This window comes from Mustela lutreola, chromosome 7, assembly GCF_030435805.1.
Source record: "Mustela lutreola isolate mMusLut2 chromosome 7, mMusLut2.pri, whole genome shotgun sequence".
Lineage (NCBI taxonomy): Eukaryota > Metazoa > Chordata > Mammalia > Carnivora > Mustelidae > Mustela > Mustela lutreola.
In genome coordinates, this window is record NC_081296.1 from 91,254,217 (window position 1) to 91,268,361 (window position 14,145).

Sequence of the window (14,145 nt, forward strand, 5' to 3'; positions counted from 1 at the left end):
TTTGGACCTTTGGGTTCCTGACTTGCCCTCCCTTCTCCAGAGACTACCTGTTCCTTCCCCTCTTGCTCTGTATGGATCCCAGCCCATGCCTCAGGGCCCAGCACCCTTCTGGGTGGACTCTGTTCCAGGTGTGACAAAGTTTAATGATACAAAGTAAAGGAAGAGGGCATTGGTGCCCCCCACCATGGCATCCATGGGTGGGGTTGCCTTCCTAACATGAGCTCGTGGGGAGCTCCGACATGGAAACTGCAGGGCCTGGCATGGGGCAGGGGAACGCTGACTGCAGGGGTGAGGTGAGGAGCTCAGCCCCAGGTTTCCAAACTTGATTCAGTCCAGCTGAAAGTGCAGGGAATTACTTGAGGAGGCGTGGCTGCTGCGGGCCTGTTTCTCTTTCTACCCCCACCCTGTGCACCTTTCCTCCCTAACAAGGCTACCGCCACCCTCCTGCAAAAAAGAAAGAAAGAAATTTTATATATATATATATATGACTCAAGATATATGCTACATGGGGCTGTGTCGATTATGAAAAGTGCTTTCTACTTTACACAGATACTAAGAACATGTGTTTTAGAAATATACACAGGACACGGAGCCCTCGCCACTCGGTGAGGTCAGTACTGTGTTTTTGTTTGTTTGTAGGTGGGGCTGGCTGGACCCCGCCCCTCCCAACCCGAATGTCCAACCCTGCAGACTTTTCCCGGAGTTCGGCCTCTGCTCAGAGATGAGCTTGCTGGTGGGTGGTGCTGCTCAGAGAAGCTACTGACAATGAACACTGAGCTACTGAGGGAAAGACAAGAACTGGAGGCAGCAAGACAGATGTGCGGTAACAGGTGTGCGCTAACGGTCAGCGAAACTAGGTCAGCTTGCGGGCTGAGTCCCCGGAGGGTGTTGGAGGGGACCAGTAGAAAGGGCTGGAAGGCTGGAGACCAGCTAAAGGTGTGTCTGCACTGTCCTGAGAGTGGGGCCTGCTTGGGGAAAGACAAAGAAAAGGAGGAGCGGGGCATGGGCGTCCCGAGCAAGGAGGCTGCTCTCCGTGTCCCTACCGGTCAGCGGATTATCTTGCCATGTCCACTTCTAGGAAATGGGGCACCTCAGAGGACCTTGTCCTCCTGAACAGAAGGCTTAGAGGTGGAGTTTTTATTTAGCAAGAGGCAAAGTAAAGCTAGAACTGGGGGGTGCAGTAGGGATGGGAGGAGTGAATTCAGTGGTGTTTGGAGGCCTCCTCTCCAGCTCCTACCTCTAGCATCCCTTCCTGAGGACCCACGGTTTGAGGTCATTTCAGGCTATCCAGCCCCCCAGCCCGAAAGAACGCCAGTGAAGGAGGGATGGAGGCGAGGGGAGACAGACTTGGGTGGGGAGGCCTCATCTGAAGACAGGGCTCTCTGGAAGAAACTTTTTCTCTCCCTGGCTTCTTGGGCTTAGTTGAGGAAAGCTTCCAGGAGAAAGCAGAAGCCGAGGAGGCCATCTGGGGGACACCCCAAGAACCCCTCCTCACTGATGCCCCACCTTCCTGGCCTTCTTGGAGTGTACTAAGGACAAGGACAGGCTGGCTTGTTAAAACCAGCAGGTGTTTCAGTGTCATCCATCTGAAGGGCCCAGATGTGCAAGCTAGATGCCACAGAGGATAGCGAGATGGGCCAGCCCCCACCCACAAAGGGGGCACAGGCAGGCACAAAACCCACAGCAGCCTCAGATAGTATCAGAGAGGGCCTAAGAGAGGACAGGCCCCCAGCTGTGAGGGGTGTGGCTGAGACTCACTAGGAGAGGCTTGGGAAGTTCCCAGGGTTTAAGAAAGGCTGGCTGCTTTCCTCCTGTGGTTCCTGAGAAGCTTGGCCTCTCCCTCCCAAGGAACTGTGTGCGTGCCTGCGTGCGTGCGTGCGCGCACCCACGTGCACACACACACACACACACACTTCTGGCCATTCTGTGTGCACTGCCTCAGGAAAGGGATGTGACAACAGAAAGAAAAGAAAAATCATAGAAAAAGTCTTGTTGACGTCTGGGAGCTCCAGAATTACGGCTCCTCAGAGGATCAGAAGACCGAGGAACAGACGTGGAGCTCCTTCACAAGGGATAACAAGGCGTGTCAGTCTCTCCAACCAGATAGAGTCCCGGGGCTTGGGAAGAGGGCAGAGGTGGGGGTGTGTTGAGATGTATGCGGATGTTGGCGGGGTCCTGGGAAGGGAGCCCTGCCTGAGTTTCCCAGGATGAACCCAGAGGAAGCGGTAAAGCTCTAGATCACAAATGGCTGTCAGGTGGGGGGGTCGGGTGGATGGGCCTCTGCACGGCTGCAGGCGGTAGAGAGAGTCCTGTGTACTTCGGAGCACAGGGCCAGGCAGGAGAGGGCAGCCGTAGAGGGGTCTCGTGGGCAAGAAGTGAGAACCCAGAGTGACCAGACAGGGAGTCCCAGGAGATGCCACATGAACAGCTGAGCTGCAGGATCAAAGGGCCTCCAGGGACCCCCTCACGTACGGAGTAAACCCACTGGAATCCAGGACCATCCCAGGAACTTTGTGGTGGGACGAAAGGACCAGCTGATCTCTGAATTTATGGGACAAAGTGTCTGTCACCTTAGGGGGATGGGAACAGAAATGCAGAAATGAGGATGAAATATTTAAAAAATCAATTCTTGCACACGCAAATATGTGTACTGAAATTCTAACCTGCTCTAAGGCAGACTCTGTAAGGGCAATATGTATGTAAGAAAAGTCTACAAACAAAAGATACAGTAAACAGGCGGGAATTATTATAATATTTTAAATTATAGTATACTTATTATACCATTATAATATATAACATTATATTCTATACATAATAGATATTATACATATAATAATATAATGTAGTTATTATACCATGCCTAACAAAATACTAATTTCCTTCATATGTGAAGAACTCTTATAAATCAGTCAGATAAAGACTGGCAACCAATAGGATAGTTCCTAAAGGATATGGTAGTTCACAGAAATTATCAATGACTTCTTAACATTTGAAGTGTTAAGCATTCTCAAGCATAATGAGAGACATGCAAATTGAGACATCAATGAGATGACGTTTTCACCTCTCAGATGGGAGAACGTTTACGCGTGTAACAAAGCTGGAAGTTGGGTAAGAGAGGACAGGGGGATACCCTGTTTCAGTGACTGCTGATGGGAGGGTAAATTGGAACAGCCTCTTCCAAGAGCAAAGTGGCCCTATCTATCAGAGTTCAAGGACCCATTTTCTTTGACCTGAGACTCCAGTGCTTGGAATTTACTGTGGCATATCCCCACAGAGCCACAAGGATGTTTGTTCAAGGATGTTCACAGTAGCATAGTTGGTAGTGGCAAAAGAAATGGAGACAAGCCAAATGTCTTCTGATACAGGACTAGAGAGATAAATAAACAATAATACATCAATGGAATACTATGCAGCCATCCCAAAGGAAATTAAGATCTGCGTATGCCGTTATGGAAAGATCTTGGAAATAGATTGTTAACTAAAAATGAAAGCAAGGTGCAGAACACTGTGTATAGTTTCTGCTGGTTGCATTAAAAAAAACATCTATATGTGATATATGCATGTTTATGCATGTATATTTCTAAAGAGGTGTGGAAGTTAAATATCCATATATTTTCACTGGATAACTTTGTAGTTTGAATGGTTCATGTCTGGGGATGTTTCATGTGTATAATTGCATTACGAGTTAAAGGGGCAACCAGAAGCAGAGGAGTAGTGGGGGTAAGACACAGCTAGAACTTGTGCTGGCCTTAGGCTGGGTTAGGGGGCAGGTTTGCACCAGGGAATGAGTGCTCTCTCCAGGTAGACAGCCTCAGACTTCAGGGACTGGGGTTGAGTCACAGTCATCCTGGAAACTGTGACAAAAGTCCACAACAGGCACACATTGCTGACATGTTCTAGAACAGTTCATCCTCAAGGAAGGAGCACTGGAGAGACTCTAGAAGGGTCTGGGAAGGACGAATAAGGAGATGTCTGCAAGGAGATATGGAAATGAGTCCTCCTGTCCCCAGCTGGGCTGCTGTCACTCTGCCCCAAGAACACTTATTTCTCAGCAAAATCTAGCTAAGCTCAAAGGTGAGATCAGCAAAGAGTTTTAAAGAGTCATTTTAGATTATTATTAGGAAGGTTACAAATGTCTGCACAAGATAAATGAAGACATTCAAAGTTTAGTAACAGATGAACAATGAGAAAACTAGAAACATCAATTCAAAAAAAAAAAAAGTTCAAATTCAAACATGGAGATTCCATTTTCCACTCATCAGATTAGTAAAGATGTTAAGGATTACTACCAGTATTGGAGATATGGTGGGAAAACAGGTGCTTTTAAGCACCTCTGGGGAGAGTGAAAATCACTCCAATCTTTTTGGAGGGTAATTAAGCAGTAACAACGCGTTTAGCGTGAAGTCACTCTGATCCAGAAATTTCACTTATAGGAATTCACCCCCGAGGCAGGCCAGTAAACACAGTCTTTTCAGTGTCACCTGAGAGCCTGAGGAAGACACCCTCATAGCAATTAGCACATTGAGCTGCTAAATCTTGGTTTCTAGAACCATTATCCAATGACAGAGCTCCTTGGAGAACGAACTGACTCTTGGGCTGAGCAAGATGAGCCTGGAGCATCCTGGAGTGCTAGAAAGTAAGGAGGTACTTACAAATCCATTGATGGGGACATATCAAAGGGCCACAGGAGCCAAATGAAAAACTTCCCAATGGCCTGAGCTGGAAGATTTTGAGCAATACAATTAATTGGAGTATAACCCCAAAAATAAAATGAGTCCATATTTATATAAAGAAATGATTAAATAAATTAATAAACAGAGAAAAAGAGACATATCTTCCGTGCAGAATGATTTAAAAACAGAAATGCATTTCAAGTCTGGAAATGCTCAAGACAATGTCTTGGCATTTTCAGGGGGGAAAAAAATGTGTATATACTGTGTTACCCGTCTATAAATATTTTGCTCATAAAAGCTTTAAAAATCTCAAATTTCAAAAAATCTGCAATACAATTTCCAAATATATACATATGTATATTTATGTACATACATCTATACATATGTTTGCAAATTTAAATGCTATAAAAATAAGTATACACATATACATGTGTGTACATATATATACAACATCTCAATTCTGGCAAAGTTGCAAGAAACTTAGTATTCCCGTCCATTGCTGTGTTTGTAAGTTTGCTGTGTAATGTAAGTTTGCACACGCCTTTCGGACCGCACCTTGGCACTATCTATCAAGAACTAGGAAAGAATTCAAACCCCTAAATACGGTATTTCTTTCTTTCCTGGGAATTAATTATAAGGCAATTTAAATCCAAAAGGAAAGAAAGCAAGGAAAGCAAATTGCACTTTTGCTGCTATCTTACTTCAAGAACAAAAGTGGAAACTGAATGTCCCGCAGAAGGTTACAAAATGATACAGTCCCTGGGAGGAGTATTAGTTAATTACTAAAAAAGGAGACTATGAGGCCTATATAGGAACATGGAAAATGCTTATGAGCATTTATGAGAAAGAAGTATAAAGTAAGACATGCAAGTATGATATCATTGCGACTTGATAAAAGTTCGCACGCAGAGGCTAGGGACCTGGGAAACCGAGCCTGTGGACAGTGGATACCTGGACCCTTCCCCTCCCGCATCCCACCTCCAGACAGACAGACCTCCTCTCTGTCCTGCGGGGCCCCACAGCAGCCGGCTGCACCCTCATGGCCTCAGGTACTCTGGGTACAGGTAATGCCTATTCTTGGAAGAAATGTTTATTTAATTAAAATTCAGTTTATTAACATGTAATGTATTTGCAAGAAACGTTCTATTAGTGTTGCCGCGATGTTCTGTGGCGCGGCTTCCAAACATTCTAAAGGTTGACCGGTGAACCTGGATTCAAACTTGAACAGTGTCTCTCAATGCCTTAGTCCCCACTGAGGCCTAACCCCAACCTCCCACGACTCACACATCCTACTCAAAGTTTCCGTGGCTCTCACACAACTACCTACCGACTCTCTCAAACGAGCGCAAAAAAGCCCCTGTGTGCCCTTCCTTCGAAGCAGAGGATTTTAAAAGGTCAAAAATGACTGCTTGAGACTCTACTTGGATCTTATCTGGAGAATCTAAGAAGACATCTCACATCTGGGCTGCTTGACTTTCAGTCCAGGGAAAGCGGCGGAGCAGAGGACCTCTGCAGTTCAGTGGGAAGTAGAAGTGGGCCTAGGACTCGCCACTGAGGACAAGTCTCTGGACAGCGCTGCCAAAGAAATGGAGTGCACCGCTGAGGTAACTGTAAATGTAAACTGTAACCCATTTAAAAAGGGTAAAAAATAGGTGACATTTATTTTAATTTATTTTAATCCCAAATCTCCCAAATGATTACATGATGATTTCAACATGTAATTGATATTTATTTTTTTAAGGGACCTTACTATTTTTTAAAGATGTTTTAAAAAAGATATTTATGAGGGATGCCTGGATGGCTCAGTTGGTTAAGCCGCTGCCTTCAGCTCAGATCATGATCCCGGCGTTCCGGAATCAAGTCCCATATCAGGCTCCTTGCTCAGCAGAGGGCCTGCTTCTCCCTCTGCCTCTGCCTGCCACTCTGCCTGTGCTCACTCTCTCTCTCTCTCTGACAAATAAATAAAAACAAATTAAAAAAAATAAAATAAAAAGATATTTATGAGAGAGAGAGAAAGAGAGCATGAGCCGGGGCGGGGCAGAGACAGAGGGAGAAGCAGGTTCCGGGCTAAGCAGGGAGCCCGATGCAGGGCTCGATTCCAGGACCCTGGGATCACCACCTGGGCTGAAGCCAGATGCTTAACTGACTGAGCCACTCAGGTGACCAGTAACAATTATATTACTGACATGCCTTTCTTCATACTACGTCTGAAATGCAGCATCTGTTTTATATTTACAGCACATTTCAGTTCCGATCAGGTGTATTTCAAGGGCTCAATTGTCCTATGTGAGCAGAAGCTGCCCTGCTGAACAGCATGGCCCCAGAACTTTTACCTTCTCCTTTTCATTTCTATCCCCTTTCCTTCCCCTCCCCCACCCTCCTTCCCTCTTTCCCATTTCTTTCTTCCTTCTTCCTTTCTTCTCCCCTCCCTCTCCTTTTTTCTTTTGTTTCTTTTCTTTTGTCTCTTTTTTTTTCTTAGAAAAACAAATCATTATTTAGAAATGAGACATATGTCTACCTGCCTACAGCCTTTTCCAGGTAGATAATTCTAGGAAACTTTTTTTTTTTTTCCCCAGAATTCTCTTCTGTCTTGTGGCCCTTGAGAGGACAAACTCCCAAGTGTTGCTGCATGCATATGACCAGGCAACTTCTTTGGGGTTTTCTGGCAACCCTCTGGTTAGACTCCCCTGGACATATCCAGCCCCTGCACACCCATCGTCCATGGATGTCAGTAACAAAGGTGAGCTGTTTCTCTCCACGGAGTGAGGGAGGAGGGTGATGCAGGCCCTTTATTTTTTCCTGGCAGTCTTTAATATTTGGCAAGACTTTCCACATCTTTTTCATGATTGGAGTTGCACTTGGCATTGGAATTTGGCTGGTGGCCAGAGGTTCTTCTAGCCTGGAGAGCCCCTGCATCTGTCTCTGGGCCTGAGCAAAGCTTTGGGTCGTCCCAAAGTGGGAGGTCTCCCAGAATTCATTACCTGGACTGTCCCATGTCCCTTCCCGATCCTGGAAAACTGCTATGGGAACTAAGCACCTGGAGAAGAGATCTTGAGAGGAGGGCTTTCGAGGGGAGGGGAAAGATAGGGAGTAGGAAGTCATCTTCTAAGCACAATTTTACCAGAAGTCATTACAGTTTCATTTGCATTTCCTTTCATTATAAAAGAAAAAAAAAAGAAGAAGAAGAAGGAGAAGGAGAAAAAGCAACCCCATTGTAGTTATGCAATAGTTTATGCAGTTGGTATGAACTATTCTCTCTGGGTTGTGTGTGATTTGGGTTATCCCTGGCTTCCCGCACTCAGGGCAACAGGAGGCATTGGGAATTTCTCAAATGTTCACAATAATGTCACGAGGGAATTCTGAGTAATCACAATTCCTTGAAATTCTTGTGGGAAAATGCAGCCCCAATTTCCTTTTAGAGACAACAGTCATTGAAAACTACTGGCCATGAGAGTTTTCATTGGTGCAGAGAATGGTAAAAAGGCACTTCTCTGGATGGCGCCTGGCAGGTGAAATCATCCTTCTGCAGGGACATCACAGCCCTAAGCACAGAACCAACTTGCATTTTTCTTAAAAAAAAAAAAAAAAAGATTTTATTTATTTATTAGACACACAGAGAGAGATCACAAGGGATCTGCTCCCTGCTGAGAGCAGAGGGAGATCTGCTCCCTGCTGAGCAGAAAGCCTGATGCAGGGCTCCAGCCCAGGACCCTGGGATCATGACCTGAGCCGAAGGCAGAGGCTTAACCCACTGAGCCACCCAGGTGCCCCGCCAACTTGCATTTTGTAGTCACCAATGCCTGCTGTGTTTCTGATCCACCCATATTTGGTGTTTGGGCCATTAAGGCCATCAGCCTAATAACCCTGTTGATGTCCTTCTTGCTGTCCTCTTCTCTGAGGGACCCAAATCTTGGTGCCCTACCCTGCCCCTGTCCTCTCCTGCCCTAACTGGTATCTTCGGGGTGGCCCCGGAAACCAAGTCTCCAGGGAGATAAGCGGGATCTATTGGTCCTGCGGGTCCTGTCCTTGCTGCTGGACTCTCGCCCCTACTGGGGAGTCTGTCTAGCGGGACACCCTCTCCGGTCTCTGGTCACCACCACCAGCCAGGCTGACAATTAAATTAAGTCAGGAGATGGCAAAGAAAGAAAAAGGAAGTGAAAAGGATAGAAAAGGCAAGAACCACCCCCCACCCCAGCCAACCCCAGCCAACCCCAGCCAATATGGCCGGGATGCTTCCGGAAGTGGGGACTCTTGAGGTGGCAGCTGCCTACAGAGGGCTCTCGGACTCCCAGGAGCAGCTGAAGGTGGGGATTTCAAGATGTGAGGCGGTGCCATGGGTGGGTGGCGCCTGCAGGATGAGGACCTGTCTGCCCGCCCTGGCAGGGCAGCCTGGCCAGGCCCCCAAGTATCTGCCCACGCCTCCCAGCCTGGCTGTGCTGGTCTAGCCTGGACTGAGCACCTGTCACCAGGCCTTTGTTTTTGTTTTTAAGGAACAAAATAATTTAAAAAATACCTTTTGATGGCTTCAGCCAACATACACTCTTCATAATCCCAGAAATAGACCAGACATGAGAAGCCTTATTCCCTCCAGGTGTTTGGGGCTAACTCCTACCTTCTTGGAGGGACTGAAAGAAAGGGGGAGTCCTTGGGGTGCACGGATCCCTTTGCTCCCCACTGGGCGTCTGCTCCCTTGTGGGGACCACTCAAGCATCGCTTCTGTCTGCTGAGCTACGGGACAACAGGGAAGACACGCCTAGGAAAGTATGGGCTTTAGGATTTTGCGCTAGCTTCACGTCATTTCTTCTGGTGTGCCTTCGGTCATCTAACAGACACGGATGGAAAGCCAGGGGCTGACGGAACAGAAGCGACCCACTCCCCCAAGCCCCGTCCTAGCTCTGAGGGCCACTGTCCTGGACGGCTGGAAAGTCTCCCCTCCTGTGTATCTCCGGGTTCCCTCCAGGAGGCGAAGGGCCCTCTCTTTAAAAAATGCCTAGTGAGCAGTTTCGTCCTTCTGTGAATGAGCTTTGGCAGGCACATGGCTGAGTCACTGTCTTGGTGACACAGAGCACGTGGCTTTAAATTGCCCAGAAGTATGACTGGCACTCCAGCCTGTGCCTCCCCACCCTGAGGGGTTCCGTCAGCTCAGAACAAGTGATCCAAAGATAATCCTTCTTGTTTTCTAAAAGCCAGCTGTTGCGTTTCCAAGCCTGTCCCTACACGGTGAATTCCTTGAAGGCAGTTGAAGTAACCGCAGATTTTTTTTTTTTTTTTTAAATTACCTAAGCTAAGTACCTTTTTCTGAGAAGAGCAGATTTCCCCCTGCAGGTCTCCTGAGCTTGAGGGGAAGGTGGAGAATGTTCTTACCCTCGAGTTGAGTGGTGTGATCAAGCCCAGGTGAAACAGCTTGCTGGTGGCGGGCACCTCGGGTCCTGACCCTGGAAGCTCATGGGACCCACTCCTATCTGCCTGACCCCCTGTGGAGCAGCCCCACATGTCCTACATAGGACAGAGTGGTGATGGGAGAAGGCAATGGGCAGCCATCCCAGTGTCCACTGCGTGCAGAGTGGAGGCTGGGCAGCTGGTGGTTTATCAGTGACGGGCTGAGGCCTGACTCATGGCCCCGTTTCCCTCAGCCCTTGGTGGAGCACAGACCCACAGAGGAAGTTACACAGCACTCTACGGCCCGTGGTAGAGGCAGGGGCTTTTCCAAGCGCATTGACTGGGAAGCAGGCTTCACCCATGCTGGAGCCTGAGAGCCGGGGACCCCCGCTAACTTCAGCTTCATCCTGGTGACTACAGGAATAGAGTGGCCTGTGCAAACCCCTTGTGCAGTTCCCTGTTGACTGGCAGGGCGCCCACATCCCTCACCCATCTGCGACCGAGCTGTGATGCTCATGGAGCCAGACTTCCACACACTGTTCCTCAGGCTGCAGCCTCTACTAGAGCCACAGCATTCACCCAGAATCTACTCTGGCTCCGGAAGCTTGCTGAGAGACCCTCTGTCAGAAAAGACAGCGCTTCCAGGGGATCCAGAGGCCACTCCCCTCAGAGAGCTGTGTGACTGGGCAACTACAGTAAAGGTGGGCAGCCAAGGTCCTGCTTCTCCAGGAAGTACCAAAGAATAAATCAAGGAGGTATGTAACAAGAAAATACCAGCCAAGGACCCTCCCTCTGCCCAACCCATGCCTCACAGTCACCTCAAAGCTCCTGCCCCCTCCTGCTCTGCGTGCTGTCCCCTCAGCCTGGAGGACCATCTACTAGCACTCCCAGCTCTGGAGCACCCTCCGGGACTCCTGTTAAGGCTCTCATTCTCTCCTGGGTTCAAGTCTGTCTCAACCACTAAACTGGCAGCTCCCAGAGGTCAAGTCCAGCTCTTAAGGCTGGTTCCCGGAACCAACACATAGTAGGCACTTTGTACACAGTAACACACAGTAGGTACTTTACACTTGCAGAAAGCCTGGTGTGAGGCCAAGTGGAGCAGAGCGTGTGTGCACATGCGCACGAGGGGAACAAATTCATGGTGTCCCCATGAAGTGCCAGGCCAGTGCTAGGCCCCACACTCCCAGCGTTTCCTTCCATCAGTGTAATTTGTGTGTTGCTTCCGTGTAAGTTCAGGGTGGCTTTTTATGCAGACATTCCTCAGCTGGGGTGGGGAAGGGGAGAGCCATATCTCTATTTTTATTTCCCCCACTGGGTGATGCTCTGGCCACAGGGCCCCATGCTTTCCCAGGCACTTTCCCTTACCCTCAGCGGCAGCTCAGAGCTTTAGGTTCGCAAAGGTTTGCTTAGGTTTGCTTCATACTCAGTCCCACCTCTTCCTAGCAGTCTCGCCTGGGGGCAGACGGAGACTGTCGGTGGTTAAGGAACCCCCCCAACCCCCCACCCCAGGCCTCTGCAGACCTACTGAGTTTGGTCTATTCTAATCTCTTCCACCCCAGCTGAGCTTTAGAGAGGGTAGATGGGGGTTGGAGGCACAGTGGAGACTCCTGATGTTACATTTAGGTACATTAAATTATACATTTAGAATGTATATTTCTTCTGCATTTGGTCTTTAAATGCCCCCTGCATGTGGGTAGGTGGGCAGGGCAATTATCTCTAATTGACAGACAGGAGCCCTGAGGTCCAGAGAGGAAGGTCACTTTGCTGCTACACGGAGTATCCTCTAAATCCTAACTCGGGGCCACTTTCCACCAACGAGGGCCCCAAAGGCAGGTGCAGGTGCCTGGCATGCGGGCTAGATGAGGCAGGGTCTAGAGAGAGAGAGTTCTGGAGACATCTCTCCCCAGGGAAGGGACATCGGAAGACCCACGGCTCCACTTAATGGCCAGCTGGCCCTGGTTTTGAGGAACCTCTGAAACTTCAGTCCCAAAAGCAGAAACTGTGTCCCCACTCTGGGCGGGCACAAGGTAATAGCTGATATCGAAGTAACACTTAACTCCCATTTTTCTGTGCACCAGCCACCATCCATGTATGTGACAGAGATGGACTCATTTAATTCTCACCAAACCCTAAGAGGGGAGAAAAGTATTCTCATTTTATAGATAAAAAGTTGGGGGCACAAAGGGTTTAGGAACCTGTCCACATTCACACAGCTGGAAAGTATCCAATAAATGTCACTTTTCACCAACTCTTTTTAGACTATTGGAAAACAAGACTGGTCCCAGAGTTGTCCCCTGGGCATGAGATCCGGTGTCCCCAACCTGCTTGGTCATTCCTCTGCTTACCAACAAAGGTATGCTTTTGCTTGCTGGGTACAGCTATGGGTGGTTTATTGGATTTTGTAAGAGTAAAACTCCTCTGGGTGCTTTACATCGTAGGGATAAGAAGTCTGAGTTTCATTTTTAAGTAATTTGCAGTCACTGGAGTTTTCCTTCAGCTGGGATTCTGCACAAGGGTGGCCCAGAGAGGGGACAGTGACTGAGAAGCAGGAATTTCTAAGTGGTCTCTGGGTGGGACATGTGGTTCAGGGGCTTTTCTGGACAGAGGACCTGAGCTCGCTGGCAGCAGTGACTGCTGCGCAGAAGAGCTTGTGTGTGCAGGGGGCCAGCGCTGCACAGGGCTCACCAGAGGAAGTCTGTTGGCTGTGAATGGCCCCAGGACACAAATCCAGCCTGCAACAGGTCCTTTGGGGTGACTCTGTTTGACTCTTGAGACATCTGGATGCAGCTAATTTTATAGGGTTATCTCTAAACTTCAAAGACAAAACAAAACCACTTAAAGAGTAGCTAGCCATGCCAGACACTTGCCCCTCCCACTCGCTAGCTCCTTTCTTTCCTCGTGGGGATAGTGGCCCCACGGCTGGGTGGTCCACACCACTCTCGGCCCTGGGCAGGAGGCCAGCAGGGAGAGAAGGCCGCCCCATCTCCTGGTCTTGCTGGGGGCTCTTAGGGTTCAGCCTTGGGGCCCTCCCCTTCTTCCACCCCCCAATCTCTGCGTTCAAGGCCGCTGGTGCCCACCCCCTCTGCACTAAGCCTCCTTCCTCACCCACCCACCCTGCCTCTCGCCTTTCTCCACAGTCCATTTACTTAACTCAGTGCAGTGACAGACTACCTGCTGTGCAGTGGTGCTCAACAGATACTTCAGTCCCACTCCTGTTACCAGTCCTCACTCACACTGTATCCAACCCAAATGACCCCCATGAATGCCAACCGCCCCTGGGGACGCCCGGAGAGGAGCACATCCTAGTATGGTGTGTTTAAAGGAACGGATGGGGCCTGGTGTCTGGAAGGATGGACATACCCGGGGTGGGGGCGCGGAAAAACCGCAGACGAATGTGCAGAGCCCATTCCTCCAGATGCGAAGCCCCTAGCAGCACCAGGGGTCAGTCCGACCATCCACGGATCCAACTGAGGGCCCCTCAGCAGGGCACGCGGGACCCTCTTGGAGCTTGCAGGCTGCGAGCTCCTTCCCCACCGACAGAGCGGGGCCAGAGATGGCGGGGCCAGAGATGACGGCTCCTCGCTCCCGCTGCAGCCACGCCGGGCGCTGTGGGGGCCGGGAGAGGCCTGGAGCAACGCGCACTTCGGGAGGTGTTGCCTTTTTTCTTGGCTTGCCTTGCTCCCGGGATGCTGATGACTTGTGAGCCTTCGGAGAAACAGGAAACGCTCACATACTGGGCCACCCTTGGCACTCTCGGTTTTTTCCAGGTCCAGAGAGCAATACGAAAGGCATCCTGTTACGGTAACATGAGTCAGCTGAAATCTGCCAGGGCTTCTCCAGGTGCACAGATACGCGGCTCGGGTGGGGGCAGGGACTGGAGTGCCACGGACCCAGGACTCCGCAAGCCAGAGGAGAGGCTGGGGAGCTTCTGACCAACTTCCTGACCACCCTAATTGCACAGACATGGAAGTGGCCTGGGTTGCAGAGTCGGGCTAGAACCCAGAATCCCAGCCTGGAACAGCCCCCTTCCCGCCAGCTCTGCTCTCCTCTGACACTAAGCTGTCTTCTGAGCAGCTTTTCTAAACCCTTTGCC

The 14,145-nt window shown here is 49.4% G+C and overlaps 1 long non-coding RNA gene across 4 annotated transcripts in view; it reads left to right on the plus strand.

The window, feature by feature from the left end:
- Window positions 1-643: 643 nt before the first annotated feature.
- The window catches only part of LOC131836469 (uncharacterized), a 33,730-nt gene continuing 20,228 nt past the window's right edge, over window positions 644-14,145 (plus strand). For 2 of the 4 annotated variants that reach the window (XR_009355624.1, XR_009355626.1), the window contains exons 1-5: window positions 644-830; window positions 6,154-6,277; window positions 7,250-7,413; window positions 10,473-10,807; window positions 12,311-12,405. This is a non-coding gene — a long non-coding RNA (uncharacterized LOC131836469). The remainder of the gene's footprint in view (window positions 831-6,153; window positions 6,278-7,249; window positions 7,414-10,472; window positions 10,808-12,310; window positions 12,406-14,145) is intronic. The other 2 variants (XR_009355627.1, XR_009355625.1) reach the window with 2 other exon arrangements.